The sequence below is a fragment of the Triturus cristatus genome, chromosome 6 (assembly GCF_964204655.1).
Source record: "Triturus cristatus chromosome 6, aTriCri1.1, whole genome shotgun sequence".
Taxonomy (NCBI): domain Eukaryota; kingdom Metazoa; phylum Chordata; class Amphibia; order Caudata; family Salamandridae; genus Triturus; species Triturus cristatus.
In genome coordinates, this window is record NC_140589.1 from 352,059,239 (window position 1) to 352,085,777 (window position 26,539).

Sequence of the window (26,539 nt, forward strand, 5' to 3'; positions counted from 1 at the left end):
TCCTTCCCATTCTTGCCTCGGATCACGCTGTCCTCTCGTTATTGATTTTAAAACAGCCTGACAAAGGCAAAAATTGAGTGTTGTGGTTGAATTCAGACATTTTAGAAAATTAGACGGATGTCAGAGAGCTCAGAGAGGAAATTGACATTTTTTTCAGAGAAAACGAGAATTTGGTATCCTCCCCAGTGACACTTTGGGGCACATTTAAGTGTGTTGTGAGAGGCCAAGAGAGGTGTTACCCCGAAACCGGTCCTGGGATGCTTGTTTCCGGTCCTGGGAAGACATGGCGAAAAACATTTTTGTGTTTGAATATCCATCCATAACACAGGCCACTATGTTAGTATAGTGGATGCAATTGCCATCAGTGGTCCAGGATGCAGGTGCTATGAAACACCAGCAAGACATTTTAGCCCGCATTTGGTTGTTAACATGGACTATTCACCTTTTGAACTTGAATATCTATATGTAACACAGGCCACTACGTTAGTAAAGTGGATGTAATTGTCACATGTGGCTATGTATGCAGGGGCTATGAAATACCACACTTTAGCCCGCATGTTACCACTAGCACTTCACGGGGCTCTAGTTTTATTTTTCAATGTAGGGAATAAAATGGAGCCAATTGATAGAGATCTACATATGCTCAGCTCAGAATCTGTATTTTTAGGACGCTTGTGCATCACACTCACCACAGGAAGAATACATTTTCATAATCCCTATTTCACAATCAGAGGGCATTTGACTACTATTCCCGTCATGCCCCACTATCACAGGGCACTGATGACGATATGCTTTTGTTTCTTCATGCGCATGCATGGCCAATACACGCCGTCATGCCATTGGGACTACATCATCCGGCATGCTTGTGCTTGAATTGCACACCTGCAGTCATTTTAAAATTAAGGCGCACTATTTAAGGGAATCTGGACGTTCACACTCACCTCCGGTTGCAGCATCAACTAGGTCCGGGGTACCGACGGAGAGGTGAGTGTTTGGGCACAGAAAATGCGTACTGTGTAAAGGGCATCTATTAATGGGTGTCTTACTTTAAGTGGCCTAGTCCCTATTCCCTCGTTCTGAGGTATGGCTGTCTATACGAATATAACATTAGATAAACATAATTTGCGATGGGATAGTGTTAGAACAACTGTGTTTGTTTGGCCAACACTTACGAGACTGCTCTCCACTGTTTCTATTGAGATGAGGAAGATAAGCGAGCGAGGCGAATTCGCGCAAGTTTACACTGGATTAACATCCCAAGCCACATTTACATAACGAGATACCACGGGGCAGATTAACAACAAAGTAATGCAGCACGGTGCAGCAAGTCATTTTTCTGTGCTGTTCTGCGTTAGTTTGGAAAGCACAGAGATGAAACACATTTACAAGAATATGTCGCATCTCTGTGCTCCCCCTGTGCTGGCGCACAAACTGCAGCCATGCGCTGGCACAATTGCACCATGGTGAAGGATGCCTGCGTCATGGGGAGATTGTTTTTGTGCAGGAAGGGACACCTTCCTGCACAAAAACAATCCCAAGAGGCTTTTCCCTCTTTCAATGCGTGCTGTAGAATGCAGCACGCATTGAAAGAGGAAAAAACGAGGAGAAATGAAAACATTTCTCCTCCTTGCGCCTCGCTACGCCACCTCTAGGGTGGCATAGAATTCACATGCATCTCCAGATTTACGATTTCTCGTAAATCTGGAGATGTGTCTTGTTCCATGGGTGTTGCGTAGGAACACCCACAGCAACACCCATGGAACGCCCCTTCCACGCACAGTGCTGCGTGTGAAGGGGCCATATTTACGAGGAGAGGAAAAGTCACGCAGGGTGGCTTTTCCTCTCCTTGTAAATATGGAGAAGCCCCCTGCGCCACCAATACGTCACGAAAAGTGATGTAGTGGTGGCGCAGGGGGCTTGTAAATCTGCCCCAGCAAGTCTATTTCTCATGTTTCTTCCCATCTCGTTATGGACTTCAGTTATACACGAGTAGCACTTACACATAAGGAGTTTAACCATATTGTACTCTAGTGATCTACTAGTGTATGTTAGACCTTGGAGAGTCCATGTTAACAGACAGCTACCTAATGTCTTTATGATACAGTTTTAAGCAATCACAGACGAGGTGTCAGAGCCTGGTCTGTTTTCTATGTGACAAGTGTTTCTTTTGAATCAGTTTTTTAAAGATTGCGCCTGGTTGTTGGTAGGCTTTCATGCCACTAGCACTCAGTGTAAAGTGATTGTAAACCTGTGCACATTCACATTTCTCTGTAGAGCGTGCCCCCTTACCTGAGCTGTCGCCAGGTAGAGGTGAGGTATTCTACCCACGCATAACGGGTAAGCAAATTCGATCTTCCAATCACACATGCTAGTTGCATTATGTATTGTGGTGAGATTTAGGATCCCACATGCACAGTTTTAAAAAGTTCTTGTTCAGAGTCACTGTTGTTTTCTTATTTCTTTTGCTTCTGTTCCCATTAGGTACGCCCACCACTTTTTTTTAACTGAAACGGGATGCACAAATGGTTCTGTATTCCAGTATCACTTAATGTATATATTTTTGTTCACTATTCACGTGTTCAATTGCAGCAGCATCTTTTTAGGTTCCGACGAAAGCCCTGACACCTTGCGGGTCATCACAGCTGAAACATGTTGACCTTACATTTCGTCTGACACATGCAGTTTTAATCAATACTGCAGGTGCACTGATTTTAATCCTGATGGTGAGAACACATTAATAAAGCACTCATTTGTTCTCACTAGTTAGTTTTAACATCACTTCCTACATGTTACTTTTTTGTTGCACTGCGCCCAACCCCCAACCCCATTTTCTCTCATCTGGTGGATTAAGAATATCCTTTGTGGAGTAGCGACTAAAACATCCCTGAGCTCCTCTCTCTCAGTGAGTGGGTTGTAGCCTTTGGTGGAACTAGGTGTTTCCACCAAGAGGAGAATCCCAGATGATGAAGCATGCCACCTTTGGTGGGTGAGGGATTACGTCCTGAAAGGAATCATCTCACAGATAGGTCTGTGTGATTTTCTCAGTGTCTCTGTCCATTTACTTTTTCACGTAAGACCCATGGATTTTGTAATTTGTATTTAAGTATTGAATTGGGGATGTAATCCTTTGCGGGTCTATAAACAATTCCCTAGGACCTGTCAAGTATTCCTGTCATGCGAGGGGAGGAAAACGGTAACCAGCGAAAACGGACTACATCTCCCAGGATGCTTAGCGGTTGAGAGGTTATGTAAACAGGAGAGCTGTTACATAACTCAAGGAAAACACGCCCTTATGTAAACAGGAGATCTGTTACATAACTCAAGGAAAACACGCCCTATAAAGGGAGGAACCGGGAGGTACAACGCTGTCGGATATTGTGTTTACACCGACGTACCTGCTTCGTGAAGAGCAGTGTTCCGGAGTGGTGCTCCAGTAAGGCAAGAACGGAGGTAGGTCGAGTCGTTACTCCCTGGGCCATGTCTTGCCCCATCGTCACCTGTGAAGGACCCGGAAGCTCTACCGGTCAACCATTGAGCTTCGCTTTTTGACTCGGCTGAGTCAAAGCGCAGTGGCGCTTTTGCTGGTTGGAGTCGTAACTCCCAGCCTGACCAGAGATACAGGGACTGCCAGCTGTAACGCACACCAGGAGGTGTTTGCCGCGTTACAGACTCGGAAGTCCACAGGATCGATCGAGCGGCTGCTCTCGGTTCAGTCTTCTTGCTTTTTGATTGGGGTATCGGTGACGCACCACCAGGAGGTGACTCCGCGTCCCGGTGCAGTCTGAGGAAGAGGTTGAGCGGCTGCTCCCTTCAGGTAGAGACCCCGGCTGGGTGTTTCCCTGACTCCTCGATTCTCCCCAACACTCTTCGTGCCCCTCACAGCCTACCGATTGGCATTGTCGGCCATTTCATTTCTGCCCTCTGTTGGCATACGCCGGGATCGGCGTATATGCAGAGGACGGTTAGGACCATCCGTGCTGTGGGCTGGTAACGTACTTAGCCTGGAGGATTCCAAAGACTATAACTTTTGTTTATTCTTTATATTATTTTTGCCTTCATTAAAATAACTAACCCTTCACAAGTGGTTGCGTCCTCATTATCGTGTCTGTTAAACGATCCTGAGACGTTCAGGGCGTTACAGGACCTTTCTTGTGAAGTATCCCTTGCTCACTTTGCCAATGGGTTCAAGCTAGCCTGGCTGAAGAGGGGAGTTACTCCGAAACCGGTCCCAGGATGCTTGTTTCCGGTCCAGGGAAGACATGGCTTGGCAGTTCTGGCTGGACTGTTCCCATGAGGCACAGGGCCAAGACTGATTTGCATATAGCTGTGTCTGAACTGGGATGGCGAAGTGAGCTAAAGAATGATGGATTCAACCCATATCTGTGACTGGGGGGATTGTCTGAAAAGTTTCAGCGCTCTGTCCATCATATCCTTGTGTTTGCTTTGTTTGCCCTAAGTTCTCAGGGTACGGCCAGACGTGAGTCCCTTGCTCGCTTTGCCACTGGATTCAAGCTAGCCTGGCTGAAGAGGGGTGTTACCCTGAAACCGGTCTCAGGGTGCTTGTTTCCAGTCCAGGGAAGACATGGCTTTGCATTTCGGGCTGGAATGTTCCCATGAAGCACAGGGCCAAGACTGATTTGCATATAGCTGTGTCTGAACTGGAGTGGCGAAGTGAGCTAAAGAATGATGATGAATTCAACCCATATCTGTGACTTGGGGTGAGTGTCTGAAAAGTTTCAGCGCTCCGTCCATCATCTCCTTGTGTAGGCCAAATTATTAAACATGTGGCAAAAAAGAACCAAGACATCGAGAATTCCTTACAGTCCTTAGGTACAGAATTAAAAAGGAAAGAGGAAGCTTTCAGAGCTCTAGTAATTCCTTACAGTCCCCATTAGAGGAAATTAAGCAACTAAAGTACACATTTAACACCATTGTTAGCAAAGAGCGTATCTTTTTGTTCAAGCCCAGAAAATCGAAACATTTTAGTTGATTCGTATATGTACTCCCTCTAATACTTATGTCTTATGGTACATTTTTTATGCCTCGCAAGGTTTCTATAACGCTTGAATGCTTGTATGTTGCTTTAAAATTGCAATAAAATATTTGGAACTAAAAAAAAAAGTTCTTTTAAGTATTTTTAATTAAAAGAATTCTGGGCACAAAATCCAAACCACATATGAAAGTGATTTGCACCTAAGGAACTTTGTAATGATCCGTTCTCGAATCCTCTTTTATCTCCAAGATAGAGATTCTGGAATGTAATACTTATTTTGGAGCCACCAAAGGTGTACAGATGGGCTAATAGAAGTAGCAGATCCGTGGTTCAGACTCTGCTACTTTTTTTTTTTTAAGTGCTGACTATAATGTTTAAGAGCATGATGACAAGAGGTTTCTGCTGTTTGCCCTGACAGAGAAATGGCATGCTGCATCCTCAGATATCAGCTCTCTCTTCTCTGTTGCCTTCTGGTTATGAAATAATTGCCACTAATTAAAAGCAGCTGACAGGCGGCTGAAAAACAGTGATTTAAATGAATTGATAAGAAGCATGAAGATTCTGTTCACGTCCGCATCTCTGTTTATACTTGGTGTAGTGGGTGCAGTAACATACATTACTGCAAAAATGTTACATCGTGCATCTTGGTTTTGGTTAAATATAGTATTAAAACAAAATTCACATGAAAAAGCCATGGCATAGACAATGTACGCAAATCCATAGACTATGTTATCCAATTGAAGATTGTTGAGGGAGGGAAGGGACACAATGACTGTTAGGAATGGGGTCTCTAGTAGGCAGAGGTTTGCACCCTGTCCATGTAGGGACCACCACTAGTCAGGTTAAGCTAGATATACACTGAAAGATAACCTGTGCTCACCCTCTGGTAGCTTGGCACAGAGCAGTCAGGCTTATCTAAAGAGGAAATGTGTAAAGTATTTGTACAACACAAATACCCAGTAGCACAATGAAAACATCACAGAATAGACAATAATTTTAAACATAAATTAAGACTTTTAGACAAAAATCCAATGAGTAGAAGTTGAGATATGAATTTGTGAAGTATAGAAAGAGTTCTAGTGATTAGAAGCAATAAGCACCTATGGAGGTTATCTGGTTGCGCTGGACCAGGGGAAAGTCAACCGTTGATGTCGACTGAGATGGAGTGCAGGCCAAGGCACATGAGCCATGCACACCCTGTGAACAAATTACCTTGATCCTGGTCGCAAAAGTGAGATGCAGGGTGCAGATCAGTGATGCATCGTAGTGGGGACCACAGTCGAAGTGATGCGTCGATTTTCTCCACACAGGGGCGGCGATGCGTCGGGTTCATGGAGCGAAGCGCTGATTCCAAGTTCAGTGGCTCCAAGGAGAATGCAACAGGTTAATCCACGCTGAAGGGATGATGCATCGAACTTCTCCATGCAGTGCTGGCAATGCATTGGTTCTTAAGCAGTGGTTCTGAACGCGCTGAGGTGGTTTTGAGTGCGATGCACCGGGTTCTACTCCACCAACAGGGTCAATACAACAGTTCTGCTACACGCACACTGGGGGTGCATCAATTTCTGTGGTGCAAAAATCTGGGTCTGCTTCCATTGAACCAGGCATAGGAGCAGGGGTAGAGACTTTGATAACCCTGATTCTCAAGCAACAGAAGGCAAGCCAACAAGCTCTTGGAGATTACTTCACCTGCAAGGCAGAGTCTAGCTTTCCTCAGGAGGATGAGAGAGCAGCAGGCCTTTTGAAGCACTTGGACTTATTTTTTATTATCAGACAAGAGAGAGAAAGGCCGAAATGCAGAAAGATGGGGGAAGAGAAATAAAGGGAAACTGACAAAAGGAAAACAAATTGATAAACAATAACTTACAAGAGTGAGATAAAGGGCAAGGATGTACAATGGTGGATTAGAAAGGTGTGAGATGGATTCCGCATAGGAAGTCTTGATATTTGGCAACTCTAACATTTAGCAATGCTGGGAACAAACTTCCCTGAAGCACTTTGACCCTTGCCACATCTTCTTTTGCATTGCATGGTTTGTATTGCAAATGTCTCACAGTATAATTTGTGTTTTTACTCAAGATGTCTGAGCAGTGGTTCTCCGCTGATATCAGTAAATCTGGGAGCCATTCTGAACTAGTCTCTCTGGTGCCCTTTACCTTTCATTTAATTTCATTTTTAAAAGTCGACAGAATCTAGTTAGGCTTTCTTCAGATCTGAGTTCAGGGGAAGAACATTTTAGGCCTTGGTGCCATAATGGCAAAAAAGCATGCCCTCCTATGCGCACCGTTTTGTATCTGATGATAGTCACCAAGTGCAGTGTGCTCAAGCATAGGGACCTCGATAGGGGATATGCTGTGAAAAGTGATAACATTTAGTTTTCAGTAGAGGACCTGTGAATGGCCTTGTAAAATAAGCAACACTCCTTAGATAGGCAGCATTTTGAAGTAGGGAGTCAAGGGAGAGAGGCTAGGTGACGAGAGAAATTAGTGGTTTTCTTAAATCTAAGAATGCAATAAGGATCTGGATGAGTCGAAGTTTCTTTAGAAAGTTTCCCTCTAGTCCTACAAACAGGGAATAACAAAACCTGGCCTGGATATGAGGAGTGCTTGAATTACAGTTTCCTGGTTGAGGGCACAGTTTTTTCCAGGTCTTTCATCATCAGAAAGATGGTCAAGGAAAACTTGTTTATGTGAGCTTTGAAACTGAGATCTTGTGCCAAAAAAGCAGGTGTAAAAACCTAAGTTTGCTTGGCCACCATTTATGTGACCAGACTGAAAATAATCATCTATGTTTTACCTGCACTCAATTTGAGGGAGGTTGGACTTACCCACTGAGAAAATCTATTTTTAAAGAAATATCAGATTCATATTGAATCTGAGGCTGATCTGAACATCATATACAGAAGCAAGAACTTGAGGCGGAAGGATTGGATAAGCTGAGCAGTCGGGTAGACATAGATATTGAGCAGCATTGGCTTCAAGGTATAGCTGTGTGGAACACAATATCTGTTGACCTTGAATTTGGATCTAAAGGGACCCAAATAAACAACTTGAGGGTGTTTTGTCAAAGAGGAAGCTAGCCAGGCATGAGTGAGGCCTTTGACTCTGATATCCCAAAAGCGCTGTAACAAGGTTGGGTTGGATATCATGTCAAAGGCAGAAAAGAGATTCAGTAAAATCAGGATGGCCAAACCCCTAGAGTCTAACATCTTTTAGATGTCATTGCAAGGAGACCCAAAAATGGTTCAGTGTTAACATTAGTTAGAAGTCCAGATTGAAAAGGGTTCAAAAGATTGTGATTCTCATTAAAAATGTGATAGTTTGCGGTTGACAAAGCTTTCTGTAATTTTGGTGACTAAGCAAAGAAGCGAAATAGGATAGTAATTCGCAAAAACAGAAAGGTCAGCATTGGGCTTTCAACAAGGGAACTATCAGTGATGGTTTACAAGATTCAGGTGCTATTTCTGAGTTTAAAGAGGAGTTGCAAAGGGTAGTTGTAAGAAATTGGGTTACTGGTTGAGGGGGGTAAAACCCACTCAAACAGCAACCACAATCCTTGTCAGGGTGAAGTCACAAGCCAACCCCAAATAAACCTGTGCTCAACACTCTGGTAGCTTGGCACAAAAGCAGTCAGGCTTAATTTAGAGGCAATGTATGAAATAGTTTTGAAGCACTTCAAACAGTAATAAAGTTAAACACAACACAAGAAGAATCCAACATCAATTTATAACATTAGAGTAACATTTATTAAATAATTTAAGACAAAAGAAATCTAATCAGTAGAATTGGAGATATGCAATTCAAATGTAAATATAGAGCCAAAAAAGTACAAAGTGTCAACTGTGGTCATCTTGTTGTGCTGGACCAGGATAAAGTCACAAGTTCAGTTCAATCACAATAGATCACAGGCTGGCTACAGGGACCCAGTTAGGCCCATTGAACAAGAACTCCTGCTCGTAGAGCATTCTGAGATCATGTATCCAGAATGCGTTGTGCAGACGAGGTGATACGAGGTCCTGGAGAGGAGATCGTGCAGCAGCAGTTTTGGGAGGCTGTGAGGCTGCAATGTGAGGTCCTGCGTTGTCATCAAAGATTCTGTTGACAAGGGGCTTGCAATGCGAAGTCCTTTATCAAAAATGCTGCATGCACTGGCTGGTTTAAAAAAGCTACTGCGCTTGTGGTGCACAGAACTGAGTCACCATTGAGGATGCAGTCAACGACGGGCTTGCAATACGATGACCTGCGTTGAGGATGGGGCGCGCAGCAGCATATCTGAGGAGGCTGCAGTGCAAAGTCCTGCACTGGGGATGCATCGCACAGTGGTTCAGATGCAGAATTTGGTGAGGCAATGCGCCACACAACTGCTTTGATGCAGACTTTTTGGGTGCTGATTAATCTGTTCTGCTGGCATCACAGTTGAGCTTGCAGAGCACATTTAGGCCCACTTTCAATGGTCCAGGACTGGGGTGGCACCACTTAGGGGGTAGGGCTCACAACAGACTGAGTCCAGGTGAATGATTCAGGGTGGTTGGAGCTTTCTGCCCTTGAGGCTTTGGTCAGTAGGCCAGCTAACTAACCCTTGGAGTCGCTCTTGTGGTCCTGAGTTCATGATGAATTCACAGCTCATCTCAACCTGCAAAGAGGGCAGCAGGACAGCACAGCAGGGCAGAAGAGTGCTAGTCCTTCTTACAGAAAAGAAGCACAGCCATTCCCCTTATGCATCTTCCACAGGTCCAGAAGTACACTGAAGACTTTATATTTATGCCTGGTGCCCACTTTGAAGTAGGAGAAGTTTCTAAATGCTTCTATCACTCTGATGTGTCAGGCATTCTGTTCCTCCCTGCTCTGGCCCCTGCTGGTCTGGGGACACAAAGGAATAGCGACAAACCCTTGTGAGAGTACTCATGATGTGCAAGTATGTACAACACAGCTTTTCTTCCTTGTTAAATCAGTGGACATCCTGTCAACACTGGGCTTCTCTTTGTCTCACTGTATCACTGTCTGGGAGCAATATACAAAGTTCAGCTACCAACTACAACAAGCCAGATGACCCAGGATACAGGCACTAGACACTGAATGGTTGGGACAAGAAAATTATAACTTTCTAAAAGTGACATTTTCAGAACTGTGACTAAAAACCTGAATGTACCATGAAAGGGGGCTTTTAATTGCACTTCTTTACACCAACCGCAACCTGTCTAGCTGCTCCCAATTGAAAGTTATTACATTTTTAAATGTAATAAGGTAACCCAATGTTATCCTAGGGGAGAGGTAGGACTAGCAGTAGTGAAATACACATTTTTGAAAATTTCACTACCAGGACATGTAAAATTTAAAAGTATATGTCCCTGGGGATGTGTAGAATACCTTTACTAGGGATTAACAAGTAAATTAAATATGGCAATTGGGTTTAAGCTAATTCTATCAGCTTTAAAGGAGAAATCAAAAGCACTTCAGCACTTGTAAGCAGTGGTAAAGTGCACAGAGTCCTAAGGCCAACAACAACAAGATCATCAGAAATAGGAGGGTGCGAAGCCAAAATGTTTGGGGGAAGACAACCCTAAGGCAGACAGGCCTAACACTTGTCCCCTTCAGGTGAAAGTAGGGGAACATATCCGTCCTCCTGGGAGTTCTCATTACTAAGGTGGAAAAACCTGGATAACCATAGGCATTGGTGTGGTCTGATCCAGGATGGTGTTTCACCGTAAAGTCCATTCCTTGTAGGGAGATGGACCACCTCAAAAATGTGGGATTCTCACTCCTCAACTGCATCAAACATCTGAAAGGCTTATTGTCTGCCTGAATCCAGAAGTGTTAATACAAGAGCAGAGGCTTCTTTCTCAATAGCACTACACCTTTATTCCCGCGGAAGTAACCTCCTGCTAATGATGATGCTATGTGATTTGTAGACTTCACAGATACATCCGAGAGTGTCCCGGTGCTGGCTTCAAGGCTACCTGTAGATCAGAGGCCAATATATTGTTCATGGTGAAAAAGCCATGTTTTGAACTTTTCCTTAAAGATCAATGGCTCAGTTGTTGTGCGTAACTCCAGAGGGAGTTTATTCCAGGCAACAGGCCTTAGATAGGAGAGGGGCCTGCCACCAATTCTCGCTTGGTGGATTTTGGGAATTCTGGCCAACCAGCCATGAGTGGGCCAAAGATTTCTGGATGGGACATAATCTTGAAAGCACAAGTTGGTCTAGGCCCTCCTCATTAATCTGTGACAATACTGCCCCAATGCCATTCTCACAGGCATCCATCAGAGGCCTTGAATACAGGGGCTGTACACATGTCCTATTTTGAGGGAGTCAAAGGCTTTCTAACAGGCCTCTGTCCAGATCACTTTACTTGGCTGTTTCTTTGCAGACAGCTCAGTCAACGGGGCAACAATGGTACCGTACCCCTGGGCAAACTTCCTGTAGTAATCAGTGAGGTACAGGAAGGCCTTTACTTCTGTTTGCATTTTGGGGGGGGCTCCCATGCCATGAGGGTTTCTGTTCTGGCCTCGAGGGGCTGCACCTCACACCCGCCCACTAGGTGTCCTGTGACACCATTGACTCCTACCCTAACTGGCACTTATTGGTCTTGATAGTCAGGTCTGCTTGTTGCAGAGCCTGAAGCATTTCCTGCAGGTGGAAGAGGTTGTCCTCCCAGCTAAAACCTGGTTCACCAGCCTATGGAAGTTAGCTGGGGCATTTTTCAGGCTAGAGGGCATCATCTTGAATTGGAAATGGTCCTTTGGTGTGGAAAATTCTGATCTCTCTTCAGCACTGTCCGTTAGTGCGATCTGACAGTAGCCAGACGTTACGTTGAAGGTACTCAATAACTTGCCAGCCCTAGTCTGTTTATGAGCTCATCAGCCCTGGGGATGGGGTGAGCATCAGTCCTCATGACCTCCCTGTAATCCACACAGACTGGAGTTTGGGGGGTGGTGACTGTTGAGGCAGCCTTCTGAATCTGTACCACTGGGCTGGACCAGGGACGGCTGGACCAGGGACTACTGGAGGGCTCAATCACTCCCAACTGCAGCACTTTGGAGACCTCTGCCTTGATATTGGTCTTCACCTTGTCTGACAGTCGATACATTTTTTTTGACCAGTGTCAATGTCATGTGTACAAAAGTGTGTAATCCAAGCGGTGGGGGTGAATAGAGAGGTGAACTGTCCCAATAAAGGGTGACTGTCCCTCTGCTGCTCTCGGGCCAGGGTAGGGGAGAGGTTGACACCTTCTCCTGACCCTTCTTTCTCCTTGGATGAAAGATCAGTGAGATGTTCACTCTCCTTCCCTACTCCATCATCCGTTACCAACAGCATGACAACCTCAGACCTCTCATAGTGGGCTTGAAGCAATTGATTTGGAGGAACCTTATGGGGTTTCTGGGGGTCTTGGAGTTCACCATGCAAGTGCCTTCCCCCTTTCTCTCAATCGCCTCATAGAGCCCTGTCTAATGATCTTGGAGAGTCCTGTTCTAGACTGGCTCCATCACCCACATTCTGGCCAGGCTGCAACTCAACCAGAGTGGCCTTCTGCTCACCGTTTCATCACCTCCTGGCTAGCTCCTAATTTCTTGGAAGCCATCTTCCAGATCTTCTTCATTTGGTTGTGGAGGGCTAGAATGTAGCTAACTACATTCTGAGGGGACTTCTTGGGTTCTTTCTCCCACCCCTCATTCACTAAACTGAGAGCCACCCAGCGGGTGACCATAGATGAGTTCAAAAGGATCAAACCCTACTCCTTTCTGTTCTACTTTCCCGTCTGCAAAGCTCAAACATACCAGGAGACCATCTCACTTCAACCTCATGGGATCAGGCAGGCAAAGCCCTTGAGGGTCGTGTGGAACCTCTCATCATGTCCATTTGTCTGGGGATGGTAAGGTGTGGAGAACTTGTAGATTACCCTACATTCCTTCCACATGTGAGCAAACATGAAGTTGGTGTCCCTTGTCGGACACCAATTCCTTGGGCAAAAATTCCCATCAGGGTTATGGCCATTGCAGGTGCAGATATGGCCCTCAGAGGTATGGCCTCTGGGTACCGTGTGGCATGGCCTGCCAAAAATAGGATAAACCTTGTGACCAGGACAGTTCTGGGGTTCTGGGACCCAACAATGCAGTGTCATTGCCCACACTCTCAAAGGTCTTGCCAGCAACAGGCATGGGATTCAGAGGGGCCCTAAACTTCTTCCCTGTCTTCCCATTGCCTGGCTAATGATGACACAAGTCCCACAGAAAATACCGGAGGCTGTCCTCACTCAGGGCCAATAGAAGTTGGTGACCAGCCTGGCACAGGTCATGTCCTGCCTCAGCTATTCTACCAGGGGTATCTTGTGAGCCAAACCCAGTAAGAAGACTCTGTAACATTGGGATACAACTAGCATTCTTGCAGCCTCATGCTCAAGAACCTTAGGCTCTCTGTAAAGGAGATTGCACTACCAGTAGATAAGATGCTCTCCAGAGATGTCCCCAGCTGGGCTTTGGTCTGCCACCACAGTCAATATAGGGTTGGTCTCTCTTTCTCTGTGCCTTGTAGAACACCAACCTGGAGGGTCCACCCTCAACTTTCCACCAGGCAAGTTCAGGCAAATCTCCTAGAGGCAATGTCCTGCTACATCAGTGCACCATCCAACAGTTCTGTGGGGGGTTTCAGGGGCTGATGTCCCATGTTGTGTGCTTTTCCCCTTCTTTGCTGCTGGCTGGGCCATTTTTCCAGGCTCTCTTGACTCCCCTCCTGGGCAGCCATGGACCGAGTGGTATGATGACCCACTCAGACAACTCCAATATTTCCAGGTCTGACTAGAGCTCCACTTCCTTCCAGGCAGTGTGTTCCAAGTCACTACCTAGCAATCAGTCCACAGGCATGGCAGGGCTCACAGACAACTTAAGGGAACCTGAGATACCCTCTCCCCACTCGAAGGAAACCAGAGCACTGGGAAGCAGCTCTCATGGCTATCTGCCACTTCCACCTGGTGACTGGACACTAGATGATACCTGATAGTAGTCATATTGACTCCCGTGTCTCTCAGAGCCTCTACCTTCTGCCCATTGATGGTGACCCACTGCCTATACATTGAAGTATTGGCAGGCATGGTACCTTAGGTAACATCTCTCCGTCACCCAAGGACACAAAAGTAACCTCAGCTGCCCCCCACACTGACTGGGACCATCTCCTCCCAAAGCAATGCACAAGCCAACCCCTGGGACTACCCCCCAGCGAGGGGCTGTGCCCACTTAGAGCACTTAGCATCTCACTTGACATGCCCATACTGGTAGCACTAGTAGCACTTATTTGTGTCCACAAAACCTTTCTTTGGTGGCCAAAAGAGGAGTGGGGCCCTTTCCACTGTGAACTAACTTGGGGCCTCGTGAGAACTTCTTGCTTTTATCTCCCTCGTCCTTCTGGTGGGAACACTGACCATTGTTTGGTAGTCCAAACCAGATGTCTTTTTGGAAACTCTAAACCAGAGGTCCACCTCCTCAACAAGCTTCCTCGGATCAGTCAGCTTGCTATGTACAAGGTGTTGGCGCAGTTCAGTAAAACAACATTGAGAAATATTGAGCATGTGCTCCCTCAAAATCAGGTTGTACAGCCCATCATAATCCTTAACTTTGCTGCCTCTCATCCAGCCATTCAGTGCCTTGCTGGAATAATCTAAGACTGGTTTGGAAGTTTGTGGCTGCCCCTGAACTTCCGACGGTACTTCTCAGGGAAAACATAAGGAGATGATGGACGGAGCGCTGAACCTTTTCAGGCACTCACCCCCAGTCACAGATCTGCGTTGAATCCATCATCATTCTTTAGCTCACTAGCTAGGTGTGAACTGAGGTGGCGAAGTGAGCTAAAGAATGATGATGGATTCAACCCAGATCTGTGACTCGGGGTGAGTGTCTGAAAAGTTTCAGCACTCCGTCCATCATCTCCTTGTGTTTACTTTGTTTGCCCTAAGTTGGCAGGCTATGCCCAGACATGGGTCCCTTGCTCACTTTGCCACTGGATTCAAGCTAGCCTGGTTGATGAAGGGTGTTACCCAGAAACCGGTCCCAGGATGCTTGTTTCTGGATCAGGGAAGACCTGGCTTGGCAGTTCAGGCTGGACTATTCGCATGAGTCACAGGGTCAAAACTGATTTGCATTTATCTGGGTCTGAACTGAGGTGGCGAATTGATCTAAAGAATGATGATGGGTGTCTGAAAAGTATCAGTGCTCCGTCCATCATCTCCTTGTGTTTGCTTGGTACTTCTCAGGGGCCAGCCCAAATTTGGCAACAGGTATGGCTTTTATGGAGGTATACCTTGTCTGGACACCTACAGCTAGGGTACGATTTGTGTCCCTCTCCATTGCAGGCCATATTTGCACCTGCAATGGCAGTTCCAAGCAGGCTGTGGTCTGAGATGCGAAGTCCTGCATTGGGGATGCGCTGCACAGCAGTTCCGATGCCGAATTGGGAGAGGCAATGCACAGTGGCTCTGTTGCGGATTTTCTGGGAGGTGATGCGCCGGTCCTGCTGGCACCACAGTCGAGCCGGCAGGGCACCTTCAGGCCTGATGTTGTTGCAGTTTCATTTGTCATCCTTTCATCACTTCATATATGCAATCTTCAGATATAAAAGAAGAAAGAATTCATTTGTCGGTTGGATGTTTTGATTCACAGATTTCAATTTTGATTCATGGACAATATGTTGATCACTGTTATTTACAATAAGTAGAACTAGAAACTGTTGTTGGTTACATTTTTTTAAAATAAGTAGTATACACTTTTCAGTGTATAGTGCACTGGGTATTCTCAGATACATTTCTGGGTTGTTGTTTCCAACTTTCTGAAAGTGGCATTTTCAGAATTGTGACAAAAAATCTGACTTTACCATTACAGAGGGCATTTTTATAGCAATTCTTTAGACATCAAACTCAACCTGTCTACCTGCTTCCAATTGCAAGTTATTACTTATTTAATGTAATAAGGTAACCCAATGTTAACCTATGGAAGAGGTAAGCCTTTTAGTAGTGAGTTGTGGGCTGTTCAGGACCTACCCTAATAGTGACATATATGTATTAAAATGGAAGGTTTGGGCCTGGCAAAAAGTTTATTTTTCGTTCAGTTTAAGTTTACTTTTCATCTGTCACTGAACCATTTACCTTTCTCCCAGTTTATTCGTACTAGGAGAATTACTTCAGACAGTGAGGTCTGTGTCAAGATCATCGAAGAGTACAAATTACAGTCCATCAACAGAGGATATCCTGAGGATCTAATTGATTGTAACAGGTATGGATTGTATACATTTTGAATAAAAAATACTGCTGAGAAATCTGCATGTTCAGTATTTGTGACAAAATTCTTCACCAAATCTTAAGCAATTAAACATATCATCAACCAGTGGTGGAAGATTTTAGAATCCGTGCCAGATTTCAAGGGGTTGTTTCAACAAAAACGATTTTCGCACATCAACAAACAAAAAATCTGAAGGCGATCTTAGCATCGAGGAAACTTTTGATGACAGCCACATTTGTTGGGACCAGAAAATGTCAGAACTGCATAGATTGCAACAACGTTACTGTGGGAGACCCTGTTATTCATCTGAAAATGGTCCAAACCAAAACACTGAGGCATTCTTTCAATTGCAACAAACAGCATGTAATATACAGCATCAAATTTACATGTAGATTGATGTATGTTGACAAAGCTGAGAGGAAGATAAAAGTATGTATAACAGAACACATTAGCATGATAAGGAATAAGAACAAAAACTCATGCTTGGCCGCACATTGTCTAGAAAATAAACACAATATAGCACAATTATGCTTCCAAGTACTGGAGGTGATAAAACCAAACCCTGAAATCAAAACACAAAAATGTGTCTCAAAGAGAAAGCTTTTGGATCAACAAATTAGTTACTCTGTTACCTCAGGGCTTAAATGGCAAATTGGAGATGTTGTGTTACTTGTGAGATGCGTTTCATGGCCTCAAGACATGAACTCTATCTTGGTTATACAACAATTTCAGTCCACCAGTTTCTCTATTCTTCCATGTTTTTATCTTTTTTGATAGAGATCACATGGTTACCAAATTACTGTGGGGCAGCTTCCTTACACATGCATCAGCTTATGGGCACCTGGGTCAAGTAGATAGGGAGGTTTGATTAAAAACAGACAGTCCTTTTTTCTCTTTGATCCCTCGTCAGTTGTATTGCAGGATTTATTTGTGCAGGTGACACAGTGTACAGATGTCAGCCAGACACAAAGTAATCTCATTTGTGATAACCTGTTTTTTTCCCCTTTCACCACATGACACATGTTTAAGCATATTTACGGTTATAGAATGACTCATTTGCTTCCACAAAAATGATCGTATTATAGCAGCAACTGTTGTATATAATGATTGTAGGATGTAGGCAATATTGGAACTTTGCAAGTAATACTCATTTACTGTGAAATTATCGTATTATAGAAGCTGCTGATGTATGTAATAACTCTTGATGTACGCAATATCAATACTTTGCCAGTAATAATATAGACATAGAATGCTATACACATGCATATTAGAGGTGCATCCTGGAAAAATACAATGCAGATATTTTGCTTGGAAATTCTTGACAGGATCTTAGAATTGCAATTACAAGGCCTTATTATGTTTTTATATGGTTTTGCATTACTAGTCATCTTTGTTTTGATACATTTCATGTTCAGGATTCCTTGTTTTTCTGCAACACTTTAATCTGTTTTCTATATCTATTGCACACCCATGTTGACATTTGGATTATGCTATATAATGGTCAGAAAACACCAATGGGGTTTGCTATGGGTTCACAGCGTGTTCAATAGCGGCACGTTTGACAGCGGAGCATATCGCATTTTCACTAGGTAATTACCCTCGCATTAACTATTTTGTGCTTAATCTGATTTTTCATTTTTTATTACTGGGGACCACTTTGTAGTTCACTCTTCAGTTGTGAGACAAGTGAAGTATGCTACAATAGTTAGAACAGTGCAGGAAAGAACCATTGAACTGGACTGGTTATGCCAGTTGGATCCGCTTTAACCAGGACGCTGCTCTTGAAGGTATTTATTGATACCTTTGATGTATGGGTGTAACAGTGCGAGCCTGTCGATTCGTAACCAATACAGTGTTGTGTTTTCACAGTTGTTTTGATCTGCTCCCAATCCAACAAGTTATCACAAAGGGAACAACTAGCTGTAGTATGCAGCACATTGACAGTATTATTAATTCTGTTTATCATTTACGTTGATGATACTTGTTAGAATCCGGGTTCTCTGGTTGGCACAGGTAGGTACTTGTGACAAGCAGGGAACCTTTCCTCTAGTCAGGGTAAGGGGTTACACTCCTAAAATTACCCCTGCTCACCCTCTAGGTAGCTTGGCACGAGCAGACAAGGCTTATCTCAGAGCGTTATAGGTTAAGCATTTGTGAACACATACAGTAACCAAGTGACAACACTACAAATGGACACCACACAGGTTTTTATATAAAAAATAAGGATTCTTTATATAGAGTTACCACAAGACCATTAAACAACAAAAATACACAATACTGTTACTTTAAATGGTAGAAGTTTGCTTAGTTCTCTTAAGTTCTTAAATGCAACACTTTAAGTCAATGTACCTTAGATGCGACACGCCGGGCAACGAAAGTGTTGCAACGATGCTGATGCGATGAAGTTTTTGGTGCAAAGAAATAAAGAGGTGAAGATCTTCCAGATGCGTTACGCTTCTCCGATGTTGCGAGAAGACTCATCTCGATGCGTCGGCTGCAGGGCGTCACCCCTTTAAGGATGTAACAATTCTAACAGCACATTCTGGCCTATGGAGAACAGGTAGCCTTACAATAGTGAAAAACGAAAATGGCTGTAATTCACTATTAGGACATGCCACACACATCAGGGCTTGTCCTACCTTATGCTTACAATGCACCCTGCCCTTGGGCCTACCATAGGGGTGACTAATATGAAGTTAAGGGAAGGTTTAGGGACTGGGAAGTGGGTGCACTTGCCCGGTCAGCATGACAGTACCAGACTGCATGCAGGTTCTGCAATGGCAGACCTTAGACACATTTTACTAGGCCGCTTCTGTGGGTGGCACAACCAGTGCGGCAAGCCCACCAGCAGCATTTGTATTTACAAGCCCTGGGCACTCCTGGTGCACTTTACTGGGGTCTGACAGTAAACCAAATAAGCCAATCATGGAATCCAACCAACATATACATTTTAAATAGGGAGCACTTGCACTGTGGCACTGGTTGGCAGTGGCACAGTGCTCTGAGCAGCTAACACCAGCAAAACACATGAGGCACAGTGAAAAAAAGTGGAAGGGAGACTCTCGCCAAGGTGCCAGGTCTAACACGTGTCCCCTCCAGCTGAGAAGTGGGGAGAACTACCCTACCCCAGGGAGTTCCTCATCACTAAGGCGGAAAAATCTGGACAGACCGTCAGCATTGGCGTGATCTGTACCAGGGCGATGTTCCACCGTGAAATTCATACCCCGTAGGGAAATGGACAACCTCAACAGCTTCGGATTCTCACCCCTCATATGCATCAACCATCTGAGGGGCCTGTGGTCTGTCTGAACCCGGAAGTGAGACCCAAACAGGTAGGGTCTTAGCTTCTTCAGCGCCCAGACCACAGCAAATGCCTCACGCTCAATAGCACTCCATCTCTGTTCCCGTGGTAGTAACCTCCTGCTAATCAAGGCTACAGGTTGATCTAGGCCCCCTTCATTAATCTGTGAGAGAACAGCCTCCACACCATGCTCTGAAGCGTCTGTCTGAACGATAAACTCTTTGGAGAAGTTGGGAGCCAAAAGCACGGGCGCCGTGCCCATAGCAGCTTTCAGTACCTCAAAAGATTTCTGACAGGTGTCAGTCCAAATCACCTTCCTGGGCTGCTTCCTTGAAGTCAGCGCTGTCACGGGGGCAACAATGTTGCCATACCCCTTGACAAACCTACTGTAGTACCCGGTGAGACCTAGGAAGGCTCTCACCTCTGTCTGGGTTTTGGGCGACTCCCAATTCAGGATGGTTTCTATCTTGGGTTGAAGGGGTGCCACCTGGCCACTCCCAACTTGGTGCCCCAAGTACTCCACTGAACCCTGCCCGATCTGGCACTTACTCGCCTTGATCGTGAGGTCTGCCCTCCGCAGCGCCAAACACTTCCCAGAGGTGGCGCAGGTGTTCCTCCCACGTTGAGCTGAACACTGCGATGTCATCCAGGTAGGCTGCACAGAACGAATCCAGCCCAGCTAACACCTGGTTGACCAACCTCTGGAAGGTGGCAGGGGCATTCTTCTTCCCAAAGGGCATAACCCGGAACAGGTAATGCCCAGCAGGGGCGGAAAATGCTGACCTCTCTTTGGCCCCTTCGGTCAAGGCGATCTGCCAATACCCAGACGTCAAATCAAACGTGCTGAGGTAGTTGGCAGCCCCTAGCCGATCTATGAGCTCATCAGCTCTGGGGATGGGGCGTACATCAGTCCTGGTGACCGAATTGAGTCCTCTGTAGTCCACACAGAACCAGAGTTCGGGTGTGGCTCCCGTCGCTGCAGCCTTTGGGACCAAGACCACTGTGCTGGCCCAAGGACTGCTTGAGGACTCAATTACCCCAAGGTAAAACATCTTGGAGACCTCCTCCTAGATGCAGGCCCTTACCCTGTCAGTCACCCTGTAGGCCTTGTGACGCACAGGTGTACTGTCCCCAGTGTCCACATCATGGACACACCAATCAGTGACACCGAGAATCAGGGAAAACAGGTCAGAGAATTGTCCCAGTAACTGGCGACAATCGTTCTGTTGCTCAGGGGTCAGGGTGGAAGAGAGGATAACACCATCCACTGACCCATCTTGCTCCTTGGCTGACAGGAGCTCAGGAAGAGGCTCGGTCTCCTCCTCCATCCTAGCATCTGTCGCTAAGAGCATGCCCACTTGGGACCTCTCCAAGTGGGGCTTGAGGCGGTTGACATGAAGGGCCCTCAAGGTGTTCCTTGGAGACCGCAAGTTCACCAAATAGGTGACAGGGCTCTTGCGCTCCACAACCTCAAAGGGACCGGTCAACTTATCCTGGAGCGCACAGGGCGCCACTGGGGCCAAGACCCATACCTTCTGTCCAGGCTGAAGCTCTACCAGAGTGGCATTCTGGTCATACCACCGCTTCATCTCCTCCTGGCTGGCTTCAAGGTTTGCCTCGGCAAGTTCCCTGAAACGCCTAGTCTGGTTTCTGAAGGCCAGCATGTAGCTATATACATTCTGGGGAGGTTTCCTGGGAGATTGCTCCCAGCCTTCCTTGACCAGACTTAGAGGTCCTCTCACTGGGTGTCCGTACAGAAGCTCAAAGGGACTGAACCCTAGAGACTTCTGTGGCACCGCTCTGTAAGCAAAGAGAAGGCATGGTAAGAGGACATCCCACTTACGCCTCATGGGTTCCTCGAGACCCATTATCATGCCCTTTAGGGTTCGGTTGAATCTCTCAACCAACCCGTTTCCTTGGGGGTGGTAAGGGGTGGTGAACTTGTAGGTTACACCACACTCTTGCCAAAGGGATTTCATATATTTAGATATGAAATTGGTACCCTGGTCAGACACCACCTCTAGAGGTAATCCCACTCAGGAGAAAATTCCCATCAGCGCACGTTCCACCACGGGGGCCGTCACTGTCCTCAGAGGGATGGCTTCCGGGTACCGGGTGGCATGGTCCACCAGGACCAGGATGAACCTATTGCCCATCGCTGTCCTGGGGTCCAGTGGCCCTACAATGTCAATCCCCACTCGCTGGAATCGTGTACCGACCACAGGGAATGGCTGGAGTGGAGCCTTCTGCTTCCTTCCACTCTTCCCACTTGCCTGGCAAGTCTGGCAGGTCCTGCAGTGAGTGTCTGAACTACTACACATTTGGGGCCAAAAGAAGTGGGTGACAAGCCTTTCAAAGGTCTTGTCCTGCCCCAAATGTCCTGCCAATGGCACATCATGAGCCAGCCCCAGTAGGAAGGCTCGGAAGCGCTGGGGTACCACCAGCACACGGGCTGACCCAGGCTCAGCAACCTTAGGCTCAGAATACAGGAGGTCGTTCTCCCAGTAAATGAAATGTGTTCCAGACAGATCACCATTGGCATGGTCTGCAGCCTGCTACCGCATACCCACGAGAGAAGGGCACTTTTTCTGCTCCCTGCAGAATTCCTCCCTGGAGGGTCCTCCTTCTTGCTGCCAATGGGTCAGCTCAGGCAGGTCCCCCAGTCCAACTGTCTGTTCCCCTGTAGGTTCCAGGGCATCCCCCTCAAGGTCTGCTTCCTCCTGGACCATGGGAACTTCTGGGGCCAGTTTCCCGCGCCCCCTGCCTCTTCTCCCTAAGGCCGGTTCCTGGGCCTCCCTCTCAGGCTCCAGGTCCTCTTGAGCACCTCTACGCATTGTCATGGACCGTGTGGTGACACACGCCCAATCTGGCATACCCAACATTTCCAGGTGAGCACTCCGCTCCACCTTAGCCTAAGGTGAGCTCTCCAAATCGTTCCCTAACGGACAGTCTACAGGCATGGCGGGCCTCACAGCTACCTGAAGAGTACCAGAGACCCCCTCCCAACTCAAAGGGAACCTGAGCCACTGGGCAGTGACTCTCGGTGTTGTCGGCGGCAACAACCAGATAGAATGCTCCTGGGACAACCTGCTCCTGAGACACCTGGTGGCGCTTGACAGCCGTCACACTGGCTCCTGTGTCTCTGAGAGCTTCCACCCTATGGCCATTTATGGTCACCCACTGCCTGTATTTTTTAGTGTTCTCAGGCAGCTGGGTTTTGGGGACCACTTCACGGTCTCCTAATGAGACCAGGGACATTTCTACTGAACCCCACCCACCTTGGACACCCATCTCTCCACCCAGGGCTACTCTAGCCGTCTGCCGGGGGGTTGCACCAGGGGGTGCTGGTTTACCAAACTGGCGACACTTGGGATCATTGGCAAAATGACCCAGCTCACCACATCTGTAACAGGTTGGGGGCCCTCTTTGAACAGGGGTACCTGTCGGGCCCCAGTCGGTTTCTGGGGTGGGGGAGGCTGAGAACCTTTCCCTTGGTTCCCTTGGGGATTTCTTTGGGGCCTCCTTTGGAACTCCCTCTGTTTACCCTTGTCCCCCCGCTCTTCTGCTGGGGACCCTGCCCACCTTTGGCGGAGTCTCCCACGGGACCCTTGTGGACCCTGGTACTGACCCAGCGGTCCGCCTCCTCAGCAAGCTTCCTAGGGTTAGTCAGCCTACTATCAATCAGGTGCTGGCGTAGCTCAGGAAAACAATTACTGGACAAGTGCTCCCATGCCATTAAATCAAGAAGCCCTTGAAAATTATCAACCTTGCTACCCTTCACCCAACCATCCACTGCAAAAAAAAGTCACATACTCCACATACGTACTATTGGGAATCTTAGTGCAACCCCATAACCTCTGTCTATACATTTCAGGAGTTAACCCATACCTAGCCATTAAAGCATCCTTCATATGGGGGTAAGAGTTATACACATCTGAGGGCAAATCTAGCAGTGTGTCCTGCCCTTCACTCAAGAACCGCCCCCACAACCCCGCTCCCCAATCCTTCTCAGGGACCCGGTGGGAGGACATGGATACTTCGTAGGCTTTGAACCACTGCCCTATGTCATCTTTTTTTAAAAATTCCTTCACTACATCTTTGGGTATGTACACTCTGGACTCTACCTGCACTGGGGGTGTGCTGCCACCAGAGGGAGTGCTTCCCAAGCCCTAGGGCTTTCAACTCTAGCTCCCTCATTTTCATCTCATGCTCCATTTGGCTTTTTCTCTCTTCCATTTCCAGCCTTTTTTGTTCCATTGCCAGTTGTCCATTTAGTTTCGCCATCTCTATCTCATGAGCTCTGGTTTCCTTCCTGTCTGCCAACTCCTCTGGAGATAAACTTTTACTAGAAACACTGCTACCTGCAGGGGAAGGGGTTCTCCTTCCTCTTGGACCCACTGGCCCATCCAGCTGCTCATCTGCATTATCATCATCAGTGGTATTCCTTGCTTCTACCCAGGCCCTTAGCGCCTTGTAGAACTCTGGCTTGTTTTTACATCCAGTTGTAGAAACATTAAATTTCTTGCAGAAGAATTTCAGCTGCTTGGCAGTGTAGCTATCCAATTTCTCTTCTTCCCATTCAAATTCAGTATTAACAGAGACTATGGATGCTGCTTTCTCCACCATGGTTAAGCTTGGCAGTGCTAAAAAATAGACAGTCCCAAAAGAAATCTACCAACAAGTATTGGTTGCGTTTAAGGTCTGCACTCCCTAAGTAGTGTTCACCAATTACTGTACATGAGTCACAAATGCAAGTCCAGAATCCTCACCGCTGACCACCAATGTTAGAATCCGGGTTCTCTGGTTGGCACAGGTAGGTACTTGTGACAAGCAGGGAACCTTTCCTCTAGTCAGGGTAAGGGGTTACACTGCTAAAATAACCCCTGCTCACCCTCTAGGTAGCTTGGCGCGAGCAGACAAGGCTTATCTCAGAGCGTTATAGGTTAAGCATTTGTGAACACATACAGTAACCAAGTGACAACACTACAAATGGACACCACACAGGTTTTTGTATAAAAAATAAGGATTCTTTATATAAAGTTACCACAAGACCATTAAACGACAAAAATACACAATACTGTTACTTTAGATGGTAGAAGTTTGCTTAGTTCTCTTAAGTTCTTAAATGCGACACTTTGAGTCAATGTACCTTAGATGCGACACGCCGGGCAACGAAAGTGTTGCAACGATGCTGATGCGATGAAGTTTTTGGTGCAAAGAAATTAAGACGTGAAGATCTTCCAGATGCGTTACGCTTCTACGATGTTGCGAGAAGACTCGTCTCGATGCGTCGGCTGCAGGGCGTCACCCCTTTAAGCGATGCGACGACAGTGGCCTTAGCAGCGGCACTCTTCTCCGACGTTTGCGAAACGCTTCCTCTCGATGCGATGCTGCAGCGGCGTCACCCCTTTACGCGATGCGACGACAGCAGCTCCGACGGCGGCACGCTTCTCCGTGGATGCGAGGCACTTTTCTTGATGCGGTGCAATGCGTCAGCTACGATGGCTACGATGGCGACACGCTTCTTCGGCGTTGCGAGACACTTCCGGAATGATGCGAGACGCTTCCGCTCGATGCGATGCTGCAGCGGCGACACCCTTTGCGAGACAGCTCCGACGGCTGCACGCTTCTCCTTCTTGAGTCCCGCTTCCAGCTCCTTGCAACACGCAGTCCCTCAGAAGGCCCAACAACAGCAGCAGGCACTTCCAAAAGACTCTGGGGAGCTGGTGGGGTGAAGTCCACTGGTTCTGGGACTTCGTTCAGGGGGCAAGCTCAGCACAAGCCCTTGGAGATCTTTTAAGCACAAGTTGAAATAAAGTCTTTGTAGTCGTTCTCTTCTCCTTCCAGCAGCAAGGCAACCACTGCAGGCCAATCCCCCAGGTCAGGGACAGTACTCCTCCTTACAGCTTTCCCAGTTCCTTCTCCTCAGGCAGAAGTTCTTCTTGTCAAGCAGGATCTAATTTCTTGGGAGCAGGGTCCCAATACTTATACCCCTAATTCCTTTGTTCCTCTGGGGTAGAGGGGCCTTTGCCCAGTCCAAACCAGTTCTTGAGCACTTTGTTGACATGACTCTGCCTTTCTATTCAGGGTGCAGGGCAGAGACATCAGCCGCTCCACAGGAGGTGGAGCCATCATTGTGGTGGCAGAGCACAGCCCTATTCAGAGTCCAGGTACACTCCTCCCACCCATCTGGATGTCAATCTCTCCATTCACCACCAGGCTACCTAGCCCTGCCCCTCTGGGTTTCCCCAGCCCCGTCACTCACACAAACCAGACAGGCAGATACACATCATAGCAGAGGCGGGCTGAAATGGTTAGGCAAGCAAATACCAACTTTCTAAAAGTGGTATTTGCAAACACAGAATATTAAAATAAACTTTACTAAAAGATGTATTTTATTATTCTGAGTTCAGGCATACTAAACTCGATTTTCTACCATGTTCCCTGGGTCTGTTAGAATCATAGGATGTAACAATTCTAACAGCCCATTCTGGGCTATGGAGAACAGGTAGCCTTACAATACTGAAAAACGAAAATGGCTGTAATTCACTATTAGGACATGCCACACACATCAGGGCTTGTCCTACCTTATGCTTACAATGCACCCTGCCCTTGGGCCTACCATAGGGGTGACTAATATGAAGTTAAGGGAAGGTTTAGGGACTGGGAAGTGGGTGCACTTGCCCGGTCAGCATGACAGTACCAGACTGCACGCAGGTTCTGCAATGGCAGACCTTAGATACATTTTACTAGGCCGCTTCTGTGGGTGGCACAACCAGTGCTGCAAGCCCACCAGCAGCATTTGTATTTACAAGCCCTGGGCACTCCTGGTGCACTTTACTGGGGTCTGACAGTGAACCAAATAAGCCAATCATGGAATCCAACCAACATATACATTTTAAATAAGGAGCACTTGCACTGTGGCTCTGGTTGGCAGTGGCACAGTGCTCTGAGCAGCTAACACCAGCAAAACACATGAGGCAC

The 26,539-nt window shown here is 46.7% G+C and overlaps 1 long non-coding RNA gene across 1 annotated transcript in view; it reads left to right on the forward strand.

Moving 5' to 3' along the window:
- Window positions 1–953: 953 nt before the first annotated feature.
- LOC146817169 (uncharacterized) overlaps window positions 954–26,539 on the forward strand; it is a 35,882-nt gene continuing 10,296 nt past the window's right edge. The window contains exons 1-2 of the long non-coding RNA XR_014962496.1: window positions 954–984; window positions 16,133–16,248. This is a non-coding gene — a long non-coding RNA (uncharacterized LOC146817169). The remainder of the gene's footprint in view (window positions 985–16,132; window positions 16,249–26,539) is intronic.